Source organism: Jaculus jaculus, chromosome 9, assembly GCF_020740685.1.
Source record: "Jaculus jaculus isolate mJacJac1 chromosome 9, mJacJac1.mat.Y.cur, whole genome shotgun sequence".
In the NCBI taxonomy this organism is placed as follows: domain Eukaryota; kingdom Metazoa; phylum Chordata; class Mammalia; order Rodentia; family Dipodidae; genus Jaculus; species Jaculus jaculus.
Genome location: NC_059110.1, coordinates 51,860,041 through 51,873,255, shown reverse-complemented (window position 1 = coordinate 51,873,255; position 13,215 = coordinate 51,860,041). Strand labels below are relative to the sequence as shown.

Below are 13,215 nucleotides of genomic sequence, written 5' to 3'. Positions count from 1 at the left end.
TAAACAGACTGAAGAGGATAAAGGAGGAAGAAAACAAATATTCAAAATTAAAACAGTTGTTATAAGAAATGAAATTTAAGAAAACACAAAACTCCACAAAGTATCAACATTACGGGATTATCTCACAACTTTCAATAGTAATTCTGAATATCAATGGACTCAATTCCCCAGTCAAAAGACACATATTAACATGCTAGATCAGAAAATAGATTCCATCCTTTTGTTGTCTTCAAGAAACCAACCTTACCATCAACATAGTACTTATGTTTTAGCTAGGGCAGCAAGATAAGGACAAGGGAAATAAATAATAGGAATACATTTTGGAAAGAAAGAAAACAAACTAGCCTTATGTGCAGATGATACGATTCTGTATTTAAGAGACCTTAAAGATTCTACCAAAAAATATATACAGCAGATGAACAGACACCACCTTTGGGTGAACAGATAAAGATATAGGGGTGATAAAGATATTCTAAACATATGGAAATAAGAAATAAGTAGAGATGGCAATACTAGTACCTGAAAAAGTAGAATGTAAACTGAAAGTAATCAAAATAGATAAAGAAAGCCACTTTATACTCATCAAGAGAACAACTCAACAAAAGGATATTACATATGTGACAAAGGCAGTTGCATAAATTTTAATAAGGGAAAAATATATTGAACAATAAATCAGAAATATATTCCAACAAAGTAAAAGTAGGCCACTTGAATACTTCACTATTGTCAATAGATCATCTAAACAGAAAATAGAGAAACAATGGAACTAAACAACACCATATCTCCACAACTTCAACAACGTTGACATAATTCCTTGTATTACCTCTGACCATAGTACAATAAAGCAAGCAATCAAAAAAGGAAGCAACAGAAAACATACAAACTGTGGGAGATTGAAGAGCATACATCAAGAAGGAAATCAAAAACTTCTTGCAGTTGAATGAGAATGAGAATAAAAACACAACATGCCAAAACTTACAAGACACAATGAAAGCAATCCTAAGAAGGAAATTTATGGCTCATAATGCCTACAGTACCAAAAATGGAATGATCCTAAATTAAAAAACAAATAACAATCCATGTGCTTTAGGAAAGCAAAAACAATACAAACCCAAAAGCACCAGACAGAAAGAAATGAGATCAAAAAAGAAATCAGATCCTTTTATTGGTTCATAAGCGTGATGATTGGGTGTTCATGCTCTTGCGTGACATGTGCCTCCCACTAAACCTTGTTACGCTCTGGCACATAACCCATCTGACGTGAAAAATAAAAAAAATTTTTAAAAAATCAGTGAATTGGATATGAAGAAAAAAATTAAAACATTTATGGAATGAAGATCTGGTTGCTTGAAAAAATAAATAAAATTGATAAACCCCTAGACAAACTGATAAAAAGAAAGAGAGATGACCCTAACCAACAAGATTAGAGATACAATTGGAGCTATTACAACAGATGCCACTAAAGTCTAGAGAATCATAAGGACATATTTCAAAAACACATATTCCACCAAAGTAGAAAATCTGGTGGAAATGGATGAATTTCTTGACACATATGAGTGACCAAAGTTAACCTCAGAAAAGTTAAATATTTTAGAGTATAACAAGTAATGAGATGGGAGTAGTAATTAAATGCCTCCCATGGGCTAGAGATAGCTTACCAGTTAAGCCTATGAAGCCTAAGAACTGAACCCCAGTACCCACATAAGCCAGATGCACAAGGTGGCACATGCATTGGAAATTTATTTGCAGTGTCTGGAGGCCCTGGCACACCTCTCTCTACTGAAACCCTTGCTTCTTAAGTTATCTTATTAATTTGAAAATGAGGAAGTTCTCCAGCAAAACCAGACTGAGAAAGAAAAATATAGACCAATATCTCTAATGAACTTAGATATGAAATTCTTAATAAATTTCTTGAAAATTTAATTGAAGAATACATCAAAAGTATCATCCACATCAATGAAGTAGATTTCATTCCTGAAATGCTGGGATGGTTCAACATACTGAAATCAATAAATACAAAACATCATATAAATAGACTTAAGGACATAAATCACAAAATAACTTCAAAGATACAGAAAGGGCCTTCAACAAAATATAACATCCATCATAAATAAAAGTTAGAATAACTAGAAATAGAGGGACAATATATCAATATTATAAAAACTTCATATGACAAGCCTAAAACCAATGTGAACCTAAAAGGGGAAAACTTTGAAGCATTCCCACAAAGATCTGAGAGAAGACAAAGGTGTTCACTCTCCCCATTGCTATTTTACATAGTACTTAAGTCTTAGCTCAAGCAACAAGATAAAAGAAAGAAATAACAGTGTTATATTTTAGAAATAAAACAAACTACCCTTATTTGCAGATGATATGATTCTATACTAAAGACCTTAAAGAGGTCACTAAAAATGTCTACAGCTGATGAATACTTTCAGCAAACTAGCAGGATATAAAATTAAAACACAAAAAGTAATAGCCATCTTACATACAAATGAAAAGCATACTGAGAAAGAAATCATGGAAATAGCCCCATTAACAAGAGCCACAATAAGTTTAAAAACCTGGACTTCCCCTAAACAAGGAACCTAATGAACTCTAAAATGAAAATATTAAAACACTGAAGAAAAATGAAGAAGACAAAAGAAGATGGAAAGATCTCCCATGCTCATGGATCAGAAGAATTAGTATGAAAATGGCCTTCCTACCAAAAGCAATATTCAGATACATAGATTCAATGAAATTCCAATTACAATTCTAGCACCACTCTTCACAGAAATAGAAAAAAAAATTGTAAAACTCATATGGAAGCACAAAAGACCACAGTCAAAAATGCCCTCAAAAAGAATACTAACGGTAATATCAGCAAGATATACTACAAAGTCATAGTAATAAATACAGCATGGTGCTGGCACAAAAACAGACAAGGATCAGTGAAATAGAATAGAAGATCCAGGTATAAATGAAAGTGTATACAGCCTCCTGATATTTGACAGAGTTTAAAACACACACACAAGAAAAGGACAGCATCTTTATCAAATGGTTCTGTGGTACTGGATAACTACATTTAGAAGAATGAATATAGACCGTATTATCTCACAGTGCACAAATATCAATTCCAAATGAATCAAATACCTCAATATAAGTCTGAAAGTCTGAAACAATTAGAATAAATGAAGGAAGAACACTTTAAGATATAGGCATTTGGAGATTTTCTGAATAAGACCTCAGTAGCCCACAGAATTAGTTAAACACTCAACCAGTGGGCTCTCATGAAACCAAAATGCTGTTGTTCAGTTAAGAAAATCATCAATAGAAAAAAATATTCACCAGATATATATCCAATAGATGTTTAATATCTAGAATATATAAAAAACACAAAAGGGCTGGAGAGATGGCTTAGCGGTTAAGCGCATGCCTAAGGACCCCGGTTCGAGGCTCGATTCCCCAGGTCCTACGTTAGCCAGATGCACAAGGGGGTGCACAAGTCTGGAGTTCGTTTGCAGAGGCTGGAAGCCCTGGAGCACCCATTCTCTCTCTCTCCCTCTATCTGTCTTTCTCTCTGTGCCTGTCACTCTCAAATAAATAAATAAATAAATAAATAATTTTAAAAAAATACAAAAAACCTAAACAATGAAAAAAATCTAAGCACTCAAAAAATTGGGCAGAGTACTGAACAAAAAGTTCTCAAAGGAAGAAATATAAGTGGCTAATAAACTATCTTTAGACCCCAGGAAAATGCAAATTAAAACTACTTTGAAATTCCATCTCACTCTGGTCAGAATGGCTACCATTAAAAAGCCAAATGGCAACCAGTGCTGGGTAAAGAGGAACCCTTATTCACTGCTGTGGTAAATATAAACTGGTACAGCCACTATAGAAAACTGTATGAAGGTTTATCAAAAAATAATAATAGGGCTGGAGAGATGGCTTAGCGGTTAAACATTTGCCTGTGAAGCCTAAGGACCCCGGTTCGAGGCTCGGTTCCCCAGGTCCCATGTTAGCCAGATGCACAAGGGGGCGCATGCATCTGGAGTTCATTTGCAGAGGCTGGAAGCCCTGGCACACCCATTCTCTCTCTCCCTCTATCTGTCTTTCTCTCTGTGTCTGTCACTCTCAAATAAATAATTTTTAAAAATAAAAATGATAATAATAATAATAGACAACCATATGACCCAGGCATACCACCCCTGGACATATAACCTAAAGACAATGTTTTACTACAGAGATACTTGCTCAGCCATATGTGGTTGTGCCCTATTTACAAGAGCTAGGAAATAGCTACATGCCCATCAAATGATGAGTAAATAATGATGATGTGGTACCTATACACAATAGAGTTCAGTTCAACTGTAAATAAAAATGGAATTACAAGCCAAGAATGGTGGTACACACCTTTAATCCCAGCATTTGGGAGCCAGAGACAGGGGAATTGTCATGAGTTTGAGGCCAGTCTGAGACTACATAGTGAATTCCAGGTCAGCCTGGGCTACAGCAAGACCCTACCTTGAAAAAACAAAACAAAATGGAATTACAAAATTTGCAGGAAAATTGGTATATCTGGGAAAAAGAATCATACTGAGGCAATCCAAACTCTGAAGGGCAAATATTGCATATTTTCTCTTATAAGAAGATCCTAACTTGAAATAGTTTGATTTGTATAAGAGTAGTAGTGCTCAGAAAACTAGAATGAGGTCTATAGACAGGAAAAGCAGGCAAGGATTATGGGAGGGGATAGCAGATGGGCAAGTGCAGGAACACAATTTGGGGGTAGAAAGATCTAAGGAGAGACAAAGTAAAGGGAAGGAGGGGATAGGGAAGTGTCTCAGAAAACCAAAGATGATATGAATAAGTACTATAAGAAGTACTACTTTGTTAGCTAACTAAAATATATAATTTATTTTTTAAAAAGAAAGAAAGAATTTGGGCAGATGGATCCTACTGAGGAAGAGCTAGCTTTACTCGTAACCCATTGGTTGTTACAGATAAAACCCAGTGCTAGATATGAGTCTCCCCAACCTATCCACACACATATTGAGTTATTGTTCTGGGAAGTCCCTAAAACAATGGAGGCCATTGCCAAAGCACTTGGTTACCCACCAGAACTAGTTAGTAAGACTATATTGCTAAAGACAAAACAGATGTGGTACAGGCTACTGAGAAATCAAGCTAGAACTGAGATGGAAGCTACTTCCTTGCTGACTAGCTGTCATAGTGATGGAAAGTATTATGCAAACTGCTGGGAGATAAAAGTCACCAACAGTGTGAGCAAGCATTCGATCCTGCAAGCTACAAAATCAAACAGCCAGGTCAGATGCTCTAATACATGCAATACTGAAGCATAAGTTATAGGTATAACTGTTCTTGTGAAGCTTGCTCTGAGGAATGGAATTCAAGAATGGTACTAAGAAGCAAGTCAAAACACAGGGCTTAGAAGACCTTAGACCTTTTTACAGATAACAGTGAATGCCTGGGAGATCAAAATCTCATCAAAATGACAATAAGAGACAGTCCAATGCTTAGCCCTAGGATGCATCCTCCCTATCACACCCACCTGGGCTCAGGCAACATTGCATAGAGAGCCTCAGAAAGAATATGAGTGCTGCTGTCACTATTATCCAGAGAAGCTTCTCCATAGAGATAGCAGTGGACACTGAAGAGACTCAAAACCCATCAAAACAGAAAATAAGAGACTGTTAAAAACTCAACACTAAAGGGAATTTATACCATGTTCTCCAAAGCCCAGGGAAGATTGTGAAAGAGGGAAAAGAGAATGTAAGAGCCAGAGCATGCCTAGGTATATTTGGGGCACTGTACTCTCAACATGAACCAACTGGTACACTCATGACCCACAGTGGTCACCAATACCCCCACAAGACCTGAACTATTCTGAACCCACCAATATTTTGATAAGGAGGACAAAATGAATAAGACAACAAAACACAGGAAGGACTAACCAAAGAGGAGGGTCCTCAATAGAATTAGGGGCAGGGGGAAGTGGACTAAAGTAGATAACAGGACAGGAATATGGTCAAAATACACCATGTTTATACATTAGCATTCTTAATAAAAATTTAAAATAAATAATATATGAAGTTATTTTCCTATACTATAAATGCTAAATTGTTACTTATTCTACTTTTCTATATGGAAATGCTTTTATTTTATGCCATTTGGCTTCATGATGAATTTTCTCATTTTATTTTTGCATCCAGTCAACTCAGAGTAAATAGTATTATAAGCTTCATTTTATGGAAGTGGAAACCAAAGCTAAAATAATCTACTTAATGGTACAAAGCTAGCTAAGGGAAAAGCCCAGGCTGAAAACCTGCCTCCTTGACTTCAAATCAAACAATTCAAACCCATCAACAACAGATAACAGGTAGAGGGCTCAAGACCTTGCTCAATATTTTTACCCATGGTTTTGAATGAACTCACATTAAACCTCCTTATCAAATTCATAGGTCACCCATGATCATCTCTACCACTAATAAGATCAATTCTAGATCAAACAAACACCTCACAACGGAATCAGGAAATGGGTTGATATACAAAGGAAACAAAACCTTAAATTCAGGCCTAAAATTAACTGTATAAATTGACTTCTTATTGTTTAGACTTTTGAGTTCTTTGTAAATTCTAGAGATAAGGTCAGTACTTGATGACCCACCAAAGGCCAGTGGTAAGACCCTATAGCTGAAGACTCCATACGCAGATGACACATAAAATGGAATGGCATGGCTGGAAGCCAGGAGAGAGTCAGTCCCCAGACAGTCAGTGTGTCTAGTGCCAAAAGGTGCTACATGGGCCACTGGGGGAAATGACCAATATCTGTCCAAGCAACTCATTGTCTAACCTAATTAGCAACAAATAACCTGTTGTGATGCCCACACAAGTGCAATAGTGGCACAAAGCCATGGTGGGGAACCAACTGCTCTTGATTTGGCTAACTGATCCCCTCAGTGGTATGAGACCCATAGCTAGAGCTGGGAAATAAGTCAGAATGATATCCAAACACAAGCCCACTCTCCAATATCAAGCTACCATGAATCATGGGGTACAAGAGGGCCTACACCTATCAAACTCTCTATCAAAAAAGTAATTGATATCTCAATTTTCCAGGTGCTAACTTACTCTTCGTTGGAGAATCTGCTTCTCTTTTTCAGATAGATGTCGATCCTAAGGACAGAGCTGCCCCAACATATCTCAAAAGGGGCCTGACTGAAACTAAGGACAATTGGCAAAACAAGCAAGGGTGATGTTTTCCTGATGAACTGGATACTAGCACAAAGGGGAAGGAGACCAACACAGAGAAAAATCAACTCCTACCAAATCAGAGAGCCAGAGCCTCAGAGGCCCCCAACACCTCAGCACTGAAGCAGACCAAAAATGAACCCAACATGGCTCAGGGAAATTTTGCAGAAGAGGGTGGGGGAAAGAATGTCAGAGTCACATGTTGGGTCATGATATGCAGAGACATTTATCAAACCAATAACTGTGGGCTAACTCCACAATGCATGACCCATTTACATCAACAAGGAGAGTCCAATGGGAGGGGGTAGATCATGGATGAACCTAAACAATGGTACCAAACTGCCTGTATTTACTGAAAAGAAAACTAATAAATTAAATTTTAAAAAAATAGAATTAAGGAGTCACTGGATGGAGAATTATCAAGAAGAGATACCAAAGACCCAGAGACTCTTGTTAAACTAGCCTAACAGAACTCTTGCTAAAGGCAAGACAAGGGTCTAGGTATCAACGGCAGGAATGAAGAAATATGCCAGGTATCAAAAACAAGGTATACTATACACAGACTTAGTAGAATTCTTTTCAAAATCAGCTCAGAAAGATAGCAGACTAGAAGCTGCCTCCTATACCCACTGAAGGAAGAGTCAATGTAAGAAAAAAGACTCTGCTCCAAATAGAGAAATAGAAGAGCTTCAGAAAGTCACATAGGCAGTGGTAGTATAACTGCAAAGTGCTGAGAAAAAGGCGCCAGCCCCTTCAGTTGTGGAGTGGATGCAAAAGAACCATCAAAGATGCCAGCTAGGGCTGGGGAGATGACTCAGTACTTGACATGCATGCTGCAGATGCATGAGGACCAGTTCAGATTCAGAAACCATTCAAAATATTGGCCATGGTGGCAGGTACCTGTTATTCCAGTGCTGGGAAGCAGAGACTGGCAATTCCCTAAAGCTTGTTAGCTTATCTAGGCAAACTTGTAAGCTCTAGCTTCAGTGAGAAAACTTGTCTCAAAAAACATGGTGGAAGTTGAAAAGGAGACATAAAGGGTGGAGAAAGGAAGGGAGGAGGATACTTAATAGGTTGATATTGTATATATGTAATTACAATGATTGTAATGGGGAGGTAATATGATTGAGAATGGAATTTCAAACGGGAAAGTGTGGGGGTGGGGAGGGAGGGAATTACCATGGGATATATTTTATAATCATGGAAAATGTTAATAAAAATTTAAAAAAAAAAAAAAAAAAAAAAAAAAAAAAAAAAAAAACATGGTGGAGGGCCTGGGGAGAGGGGTATTGGTTAAGACACTTGACACTTGCTTGCAAAGTCTGTCTAGCTCAATTCCCAAGTACCCACATAAAGCCAGATACACAAAGTATATATATCTGGAGTTTGTTTCTTAGCAGCAAGAGGTCCTGGTAAGCTCTTATGCTCTCTCTCTATCTCTCAGCAAATAAGTAAAAATGTTTTTTTAAATAAGGTGGACAGGCTTGGGATAAAGCTCAGTAGATAAAGGTGATTGCTTACAAAGCCTGCTGACCCAGGTTCAAGTCCCCAGCCACTCACATAAAGCTGGACATATATTTATAGCAAGTCATCCTGGTGTGCCACACACATGGAAATAAATACATATTTTTTTTAAGTTGTAGAGTAACTGAGGAGGCCACCTGATGTCTATCTCTGGCCTTCATATGTGTGCATACAAATGTGTACCCACATACAGAAAAACATGCATACACACTTGCATTCACATCACAGACACATATACACCCTCCAAAAGAAAAGGTAAGCCAGACTTCTCAGAAAAGAGGCTGGCAACCTGTTGCAGTCAGGTTCTCACTGCTGGCAGAAAACACAAGACCAAGAGCAGCTTATGGAGGAAAAAAAAAGGTTTATTTTGACTTAAAGACTCAAGGGGAAGCTCCATGATAGTGGGGGAAAACCATGGCATGAGTAAAGAGTGGACAACACCTCCTGGCTAACATCTGACAGACAACAGCAATAGGAGAATGTGCCAAACACTGGCAAGAGGAAGCTGTCTATAACACCCATAAGCCCGCCCCCAACAATACACTGCCTCCAGGAGGCTCCAATTCCCAAATTGCCACCAACTGAGGACCTAGCATTCAGAACATCTAAGTTTATGGGAACACCTGAATCAAACCACCACATTCTGCCCCTGGCCCTGGTACACTAATATGCATACATGATATAAAACACAATGCATTCAGTCCAAGATACTTTACTACTTTTATTTTTATTTATTTATTTATTTGAGAGAGAGATACAGAAATAGGCAGGGAGAGAGAGAGAGAGAGAGAGAGAGAGAGAGAGAATGTGCACAGCAGGCACCAGCCACTGCAAACAAACTCCAGATGCATGTGCCCTCATCTGCATCTGGCTTACGTGAGTCCTGGGGGTTGAACCTGGGTCCTTTGGCTTTGCAGACAAGTGCCTTAACCACTAAGCAACCTCTCCACCTCAGTCCAAGATATTTTAAATCAACCATAATACAAAAAATAAATACCCCCAAGAAACCCATAATGGCACAGAATAAACATTCGCATTGCAAAAGATGACCTAGCAAAGATGGGCCTAGCAAAGAAATATTAAACAAATACAAGATTTAAACAGGGTGAACATCAAACTCTGTAGCTACAAGTTCAACAGCTCTAGTCAGTGATAAATCTCTAGTCAATTCTAACTATTGACAAACCTCTGCAGTTTCAATTCCACCCTACAGCTAAGCTACTCTTAGTTTCAAAAAACTTCATCTGGCGCCAGCAGCTCTCCCTGACAACCATCTCACAGTCCTGGCATCTTCATTGCACTGCAACCACACAGTTCATACTTATTGCTCCATTGGGTTCCATACAGTTAAATCAACAAACCTGCTTCACATTGCATATAGCCACTTCCAAAACACAAAACTGTGTTGCAAATTCAATAACCTACTCTTTCCTACATTTGCTATACTCCATAATACCAGGTGGGCTTCCAACATGTTAATCCAAGGGGGAATAAAGCAGACTTTGAAAAACAGGACACCCCTTCAGCATTTAGGCCCCTTCAAAAGAGTCGGCATTCTTCATGTTGTCCCAATGCAGGTCAGCTGGCCCAATCTCAATGGTTGCAATCTCTTATACAATTGCAGCTGAACAGGCAAAATTTCATTTATGCATCATGCCCCTCTCCTTACACCAGTCCATTTCTGTGCAATGCAACTCTGCACAAGTTCTCAGGACATGACCATAACAGCAAGCCTCTCACACAACTGCCTTTATCCCAGTCCAGGCAAAGCTTTTTTATCACCATAATAAGCCAAACCTCATTGTCCATAGTTCTTATTGCATTCAGGTCTTTCAACTCTGATAATAATGGTCCATCATGCTATACTTACAGTACTGCAAGATATCTCTGAGGCCAAGGTTTCAAATCCTTTCACAGGCCTCCTGCAAGTCAGTTTCAAAGGCCAAAAGCCATGCAATCAGGTTTCTAGCAGCAATGACACCACTTCTCAGTACCAACTTTACTGTTGCTGGCAGAAACCCCTGACCAAGAACAGATTATATAATAAAAAGGGATTTATTTTGGCTTCCAGACTCAAGGGGAAGCTCCATATGGCAGGGGAAAACAATGGCATGGTAGACATCACCTCCTGGTCAACATCAAGTGGACAACAACAGAAGAGTGTGTCAAACACTAGCAAAAGAAAGCTATCACACATAAGCCTGCCCCAACAATTCACTAACAATTCACTGCCTACAGAAGGCTTTAATTTCCAAATTTCCACCAGCTGAGAACCTAGCATTCAGAACAAATAAGTTTATGGGGGAAACTTGAATTATACCAGCACAGGTCTACCCTCAAGACAACAAATTCCATTGCACATTTTGATGAGACAGTAAGTTATTCCTCTAAGAAATGTATGAGCAGTGATGAGGAATCCCATTCTGTCACCCTATATGACTCATAGAGTTGGGGTTATGCACCAACTTAAGAGGGATCCTGCTGTTTGAAAATCAGCTGGGTGCTAGGATAAAGGGAAGAACCATAAGTTAGCAAGCCTGAATTTAACCTGCTACAGCCTCATAGCAAGTGACAGCCCTGAAGGCAGTTGTGCAGGGTGGGAGGGCTGAATGAAAAGTGCTGGAGGCTTGGTTGGCTCAATGAAGATGGCCCAACCTTGATGGCATGGAACTGATTTCATCAATTGAGTCATCAACTGAACAGGGGAGTTCATCAGCCCTGAGCCTGAGGTCAGAGGTAGGTCAAGCTCTGGAGCCACCTACCTGCCCTTCACTGTTGTAGAGCCCCTTTAAAGAGCATTGTTCTCACAGGGAGCTTAAAACTTAAGGTATTATGAAAGCATGAAGACAGGCCCTCTGCCTATCCAGATCTCAGTGCGGTGGGTACTTCCTACACTCCCAAAGCACTTGGAAGTGATAGCCAAACTAGAACACTTGTACATTCTTCTCTGCTCCTCCTTCTTTTTCCTTTCACTTATTAAATCATGTTTCTACTCTACTTTCTCCTTTCCCTTGATACTTTCTTTGTCTCACTTGTTTACTATTTTCTTATTTATACTAAATAAATTCTAAATTCATGGCATGCTCTTCATTTGTTATTTTTGTATTTATGATCACTTACAATACATTCATGGGCTCTAATAAAAGGTAAGTGAATTTCTAATCTTGTATAGGTTTATTTTGTCACTGCTACAGAATTTGTTTTTTCATCTCTGAGCATTATTGAGGATTGGTCTCTCAAGAGTATACTGCTCAGGGGCTGGAGAGATGGCTTAGTGGTTAAGCGCTTGCCTGTGAAGCCTAAGGACCCCGGTTTGAGGCTCGGTTCCCCAGGTCCCACATTAGCCAGATGCACAAGGGGGTGCACGCATCTGGAGTTCATTTGCAGAGGCTGGAAGCCCTGGCGTGCCCATTCTCTCTCTCTCTCCTTCTATCTGTCTTTCTCTCTGTGTCTGTCTCTCAAATAAATAAATAAATAAAAATTTAAAAAAAAAAAAGAGTATACTGCTCAGTAAGAAGATTCCCAAATAAAACCAGAAGTAATCCAAACTAACCACTGTGCAAATCACAACAAAGAAACACAGAAAATGTGAAAGAATGGGACAATATTATACTTCAGAATGATTATAATCGTTACTGATTCAATGATACTCACATAGGTGAAATACCAGATAAATATTTCAAAAGTCACAAACTTAACAGAAACAAGTAATTTTCCTAAGAGAAGTTCAAAACATTCACTCTACTGGTAAGCCTATTAAGGATACATAGGAATTAATTTTTAAAGGTGCTGGGGAACTTAAAAAAAAAACAAATGTACAATTATAACACACACATTTGCAATTTAAAGATTTTGTGTTATCATCCAGCATTCTCCAAGCTTTCAGTGGTGCATTGTGCAATACAGTAACCAATAGCCACTCATGACTTTTGAGTACTTACATGTACATAGTATGGATAAGGGATTAAGTATTTAATATTCAAATTTAATTCATTTAACTTTAAACCACCATATATGGTTGGTGATTACCATGTTATGCAATGAGGAGAAACATTTAAGGATATGGGGATATTTACAATGTGTTTTTTCTCAACGGAAGTTATTCCTAATTACTTTAAACTTTCAAACATTTCTCCTGTAAACTTGTAAATTTCATTATCTGGGCTCCACAAGGACTGACCAACTCATGCTGAAAGTAGAGTCAAATCAGGAATGAAATTGTGTGCCAATAAGGTTGTAGATGCTGTAGTTAGACCTAATTTAACTACTGTAGCTATGGTCATTTGACTAGTTACTACCTCAGTTTTCTCATCTATGAGATGAGGATACCAGTACCTACCTCACCCAGACATTTTAAAGACTAAATGCATTTAATAACATGCTTATACTATAATACCCATTTCATTAAATGGTAACTTCATTGTTAATTTTAAAATA

At 38.2% G+C, this 13,215-nt stretch overlaps 1 protein-coding gene and 1 non-coding gene across 2 annotated transcripts in view; one reads left to right on the top strand and one right to left on the bottom strand.

Moving 5' to 3' along the window:
* The window catches only part of Ros1 (ROS proto-oncogene 1, receptor tyrosine kinase), a 255,231-nt gene that overhangs the window by 113,632 nt on the left and 128,384 nt on the right, over nucleotides 1-13,215 (bottom strand). The window lies entirely within an intron of this gene.
* LOC123463887 lies at nucleotides 1,157-1,261 on the top strand. Its single transcript, XR_006639257.1, has one exon. It is a non-coding gene; the product is annotated as a small nucleolar RNA U13 (small nucleolar RNA).